This window comes from Schistocerca cancellata, unplaced genomic scaffold (genome assembly GCF_023864275.1).
Source record: "Schistocerca cancellata isolate TAMUIC-IGC-003103 unplaced genomic scaffold, iqSchCanc2.1 HiC_scaffold_287, whole genome shotgun sequence".
NCBI lineage: Eukaryota > Metazoa > Arthropoda > Insecta > Orthoptera > Acrididae > Schistocerca > Schistocerca cancellata.
Genome location: NW_026046309.1, coordinates 20,001 through 25,000, shown reverse-complemented (window position 1 = coordinate 25,000; position 5,000 = coordinate 20,001). Strand labels below are relative to the sequence as shown.

General features: G+C 53.6%; 1 non-coding gene across 1 annotated transcript in view; it reads left to right on the top strand.

Moving 5' to 3' along the window:
- Positions 1–4,461: 4,461 nt before the first annotated feature.
- The window catches only part of LOC126114122 (small subunit ribosomal RNA), a 1,909-nt gene continuing 1,370 nt past the window's right edge, over positions 4,462–5,000 (top strand). The window contains exon 1 of the ribosomal RNA XR_007525075.1: positions 4,462–5,000. This exon is cut by the window's right edge and continues 1,370 nt beyond it. This is a non-coding gene — a ribosomal RNA (small subunit ribosomal RNA).

The following is a 5,000-nucleotide window of genomic DNA, read 5'->3' as shown; positions in this document are numbered from 1 at the left end:
CTTGGGATAGGGTGTGTCGTTGGCAAGTCCCCGGGGCGGTTAGTGTGTGTGGTGATAAGTCTGTAGGGGTGCCTCAGTGAATTATTATTGTTGTTTTGTGACGTCGTCAATTGTTCTGTCCCTGTGGACAGATGCAACAGAGGTGAACATCATTTCGTTGAGGGCGTTTATTATTTCCATGTATCTGCAACGAGTAATAGGAGGGTGGGAAAATAGTACGAAGTATGCTTGCGTGAATAACGCGTGGTCAACGGTTCGCGCGCGCCCTCTGGTCCCGACGCCATCAACGTCCACAATAAACAGACCATACCGCATGATGTTGACAATGCCGCCCACAGGCACAACACAGCCATCTTTGGAATGTGACCAAACTACATTGCCATCCGGCCCAGAAACGACACCTCCATCTACAGGAATCCAACGAAACTACGCCAACCATACCTCCAAAACACGGCACCGCCATCTATGACAATGTGACGAAACCACATGCAATAGCTCCATCTACGCGAATCGGACGACACTACGTCCACCATGTCGAGCGCACCACAAACAAAAATACCGCCACCTGCAGGTCCCCCGCAACATGACCTGCTGCACCGATGATACCGCCATCTATGAGACGCCACGCCGACTACGACATCGCTAGGTCCCACAGTGCCCATTTTCCGACGCCACCCACAAACCCTGCATCATCTGCCCACCACAGGAGCCCCAACGCCTGTGCCTGCGTCGCACGAAGTCGTCGACCGACAATCGCTCCACCCGCACCCGCACGTGCCCCACCCCAACCGCCCAAATCGCAACTCCAGCGGATGAACGGCGGACTCTTCCCGCACTCGTAACGTGCAATCCGCCCCTATATCTTGCGTTTCATGAAGAGTTATATCGAATATGCCATATTCCCGCTGTCCCTATACATGCTGTAAGTAGCTCGCTTGCTACAGCAGCAGCAGCAGCAGCACCACCTCCGCGCGCTTCCCTGGGGGCACTGAACCGCAGGATGCGAGACCCCACGCCCAGTGGCAAACAGGGCTCCTCTCAGAATATAGGCGGTCCCTACCCCTCACAACGATGACGGTGGGAGGGCCGTTTTACGAGACCATTTCCTGCGGTGCCAACGCTGTCGTAGAGCCGATACTCCATCTTTGGTACAAGGCAATCATTCCGCTGTAAATCAGTACGTCACTCGTAGTTCAGTCACCTCACAGCACTGCTCAGTAAACTATGCAGGCCCACATAGATAGATTATGATAGATTATATACGCAAATGCCCCTATACATGCTGAACGTCCGTACACACAAAATGAACCACACGTCAGCCACACACTCTATCACACACTACTCTCTGCCTGTAACAGACACAGATACAACTACTAAGCACCAGCATGGACCAACGTCCGGTGCATCCTATCCGCCACAGTACACCAACTACGCTATGATAACCAGACCGGGAGGTCCAATCATAAAACAGAATACCCCACTCGTCCGACAACCACAATTGCTCAGAGAAGCCACCAACACCCACACATGTCCTACACAGGGGTGCACCCATCACCACCACACTGCCTCGTCTTACAGCACAAACACACTGGCAGGAATGAAACACACAGGTCTGCCGCAACCACAGACACGGCTCGCCCCCTCTCACTGGCGAAAAGCGCATCCCGACGTGACATAACTCCTTTGACACACTGACGCTGCCTCGGGCATCCACGTCCTACGGTCGATATCAACGAACCTCCCCCCCCCCCCTCCCCCCCACAACACGCCATCCCATACCACATTGTGTACCGTACCCAAACCTAACGTGTACTGTACTACAACGCAATGTGTACCATAACACAACCCAGTTTGTACCTTAACCTAACCTATGTCACCTTAACCTAACCTATGTCACCTTAACCTAACCTATGTCACCTTAACCTAACCTATGTCACCTTAACCTAACCTATGTCACCTTAACCTAACCTATGTCACCTTAACCTAACCTATGTCACCTTAACCTAACCTATGTCACCTTAACCTAACCCATCTTGCACCTTAACCTAACCCATCTTGCACCTTAACCTAACCCATCTTGCACCTTAACCTAACCCATCTTGCACCTTAACCTAACCCATCTTGCACCTTAACCTAACCCATCTTGCACCTTAACCTAACCTATGTTGCACCTTAACCTAACCTGTGTTGCACCTTAACCTACCTCAATTTGCACCGCAATGTAACGCAATTTGCACCGCAATGTAACGCAATTTGCACCGCAATGTAACGCAATTTGCACCGCAATGTAACGCAATTTGCACCGCAATGTAACGCAATTTGCACCGCAATGTAACGCAATTTGCACCGCAATGTAACGCAATTTGCACCGCAATGTAACGCAATTTGCACCGCAATGTAACGCAATTTGCACCGCAATGTAACTCAATTTGCACCGCAATGTAACTCAATTTGCACCGCAATGTAACTCAATTTGCACCGCAATGTAACTCAATTTGCACCGCAATGTAACTCAATTTGCACCGCAATGTAACTCAATTTGCACCGCAATGTAATGCAATTTGCACCGCAATGTAATGCAATTTGCACCGCAATGTAATGCAATTTGTACCGCAATCTACCCCCACATTGTGCCTTAACCTAACCCACATTGTGCCTTAACCTAACCCACATTGTGCCTTAACCTAACCCACGTTGTGCCTTAACCTAACCCACGTTGTGCCTTAACCTAACCCACGTTGTGCCTTAACCTAACCCACGTTGTGCCTTAACCTAACCCACGTTGTGCCTTAACCTAACCCAAGTTGTGCCTTAACCTAACCCAAGTTGTGCCTTAACCTAACCCAAGTTGTGCCTTAACCTAACCCAAGTTGTGCCTTAACCTAACCCAAGTTGTGCCTTAACCTAACCCAAGTTGTGCCTTAACCTAACCCAAGTTGTGCCTTAACCTAACCCAAGTTGTGCCTTAACCTAACCCAAGTTGTGCCTTAACCTAACCCAAGTTGTGCCTTAACCTAACCCAAGTTGTGCCTTAACCTAACCCAAGTTGTGCCTTACCCTGCTCTGTAATTGGCATATGACACGTTACATTAATGTATTGTCCAACCGCAACCCGCTCAGAATGTTGTGTACACAGCTACGTGTCATCTCCCCATAACAGCTGCATTGCAGTGTGGTACGCCATAGAGACGTGTGGGAGTAATGGACGCAGTGGATGGCGATCAGCATGAGCCGTCTGTTCATGTAGTGGCGCGTGTATGCAGACGTAGTAGTCTCTTCTCACACAATGTGATAGCACGGTGCCCCGCGTTCCACATCTGCGACATGCTACAGAGGCCGGTTGACAGTTGGTCGCGCAATGGACATCGCATACGTACGGGGGCACCTTCCACGTGCCCTCTAGTCGGGCACATTTTGTTGCGTGGATGTGAGCGGATGTAGTGTGTCTTGACACCTGACAGGCAGGCATGCAATAATAGTTGACTTTGCAAACGGGGATGGACGTGTACGTTTACTGGTGACGTTACGCAAATGAACAACTGGTAACCCGTTGTGGTGCGGTTGTCCTTGCTGGAGGTACATCTGTGAGGGCAACGATCGGTACAGCTACGAAGCGGTCCCCACCATACCAACGAACGTGAATGTGAATCTGGGTGTGAAGCGATACGCGGCTGTGGGTGGGTGGGACTGTCCCCGGCCGGTGAGGGGGGGCCGCCCGGCGTGCTGGCCGCGCGGTGCGTGGGCGCACGCGCTACAGCCGGCTGGTGGGGGCGCCCAGTGGCAGGCGCGCCGGCCGACGGACGCGGCAGGCGGCGCAGCTGCGCGCCGGGGCACCCTGCGCGCGGCGCCGTGCAGCCAAAGTGGGTCCTCGCCGGCCCGGTGCGAAGCGCGGTGGACATCTGCAGTGTGCTGGTCCGATTGAGGACTGTGTGCGTTGAGGATGCGCCGCCGCCCGGCACTCGGCGCCGCGACGCCGTCTGCTGCTCGGTCGCCCCAGCGGTTCTCGCTGGTGGTTTGTATCGCAGTTGTGCAGACGTGTTGGCACGTGCGCTGTGCTGGGAGAGTTCGCTTCGGCACCCACGTGGGGCCTTTGCCCTTCTGTGGCGCTGGCGTTGGAGCTGCCGGTCACCGTAGGTGGCGCGTGTTGTCTCCCGCCGGCAATGCCACGACAGCACGCTCCCGGGCCTCTGTCGGCAGCGGCAAGCTCAGTTGGGAGCACGGGTGGTCGCACCTAAAGCGTCTACTCGCCTAACTCCGGGCGATTGCGCCTCTCTCGAACCCGACCAAGTACTTAGGACGGCGCTGCGCGCCGCCGGGACCTGAGAGGGTTTCGAGGTGTATTGTGCAGGGGAGCTCAGCCTCCTCCTGTTTGCAGAATAATTGAGCGGACGCTTGCGTGTTCGCGCGGGCCCCTGGGACACACTCCCGGGCGGCCGGCTGCTCAGCTCTAGTTGACGCAGCTCCCTGGTTGATCCTGCCAGTAGTCATATGCTTGTCTCAAAGATTAAGCCATGCATGTCTCAGTACAAGCCGCATTAAGGTGAAACCGCGAATGGCTCATTAAATCAGTTATGGTTCCTTAGATCGTACCCACGTTACTTGGATAACTGTGGTAATTCTAGAGCTAATACATGCAAACAGAGTCCCGACCAGAGATGGAAGGGACGCTTTTATTAGATCAAAACCAATCGGTCGGCTCGTCCGGTCCGTTTGCCTTGGTGACTCTGAATAACTTTGGGCTGATCGCACGGTCCTCGTACCGGCGACGCATCTTTCAAATGTCTGCCTTATCAACTGTCGATGGTAGGTTCTGCGCCTACCATGGTTGTAACGGGTAACGGGGAATCAGGGTTCGATTCCGGAGAGGGAGCCTGAGAAACGGCTACCACATCCAAGGAAGGCAGCAGGCGCGCAAATTACCCACTCCCGGCACGGGGAGGTAGTGACGAAAAATAACGATACGGGACTCATCCGAGGCCCCGTAATCGGAATGAGTACAC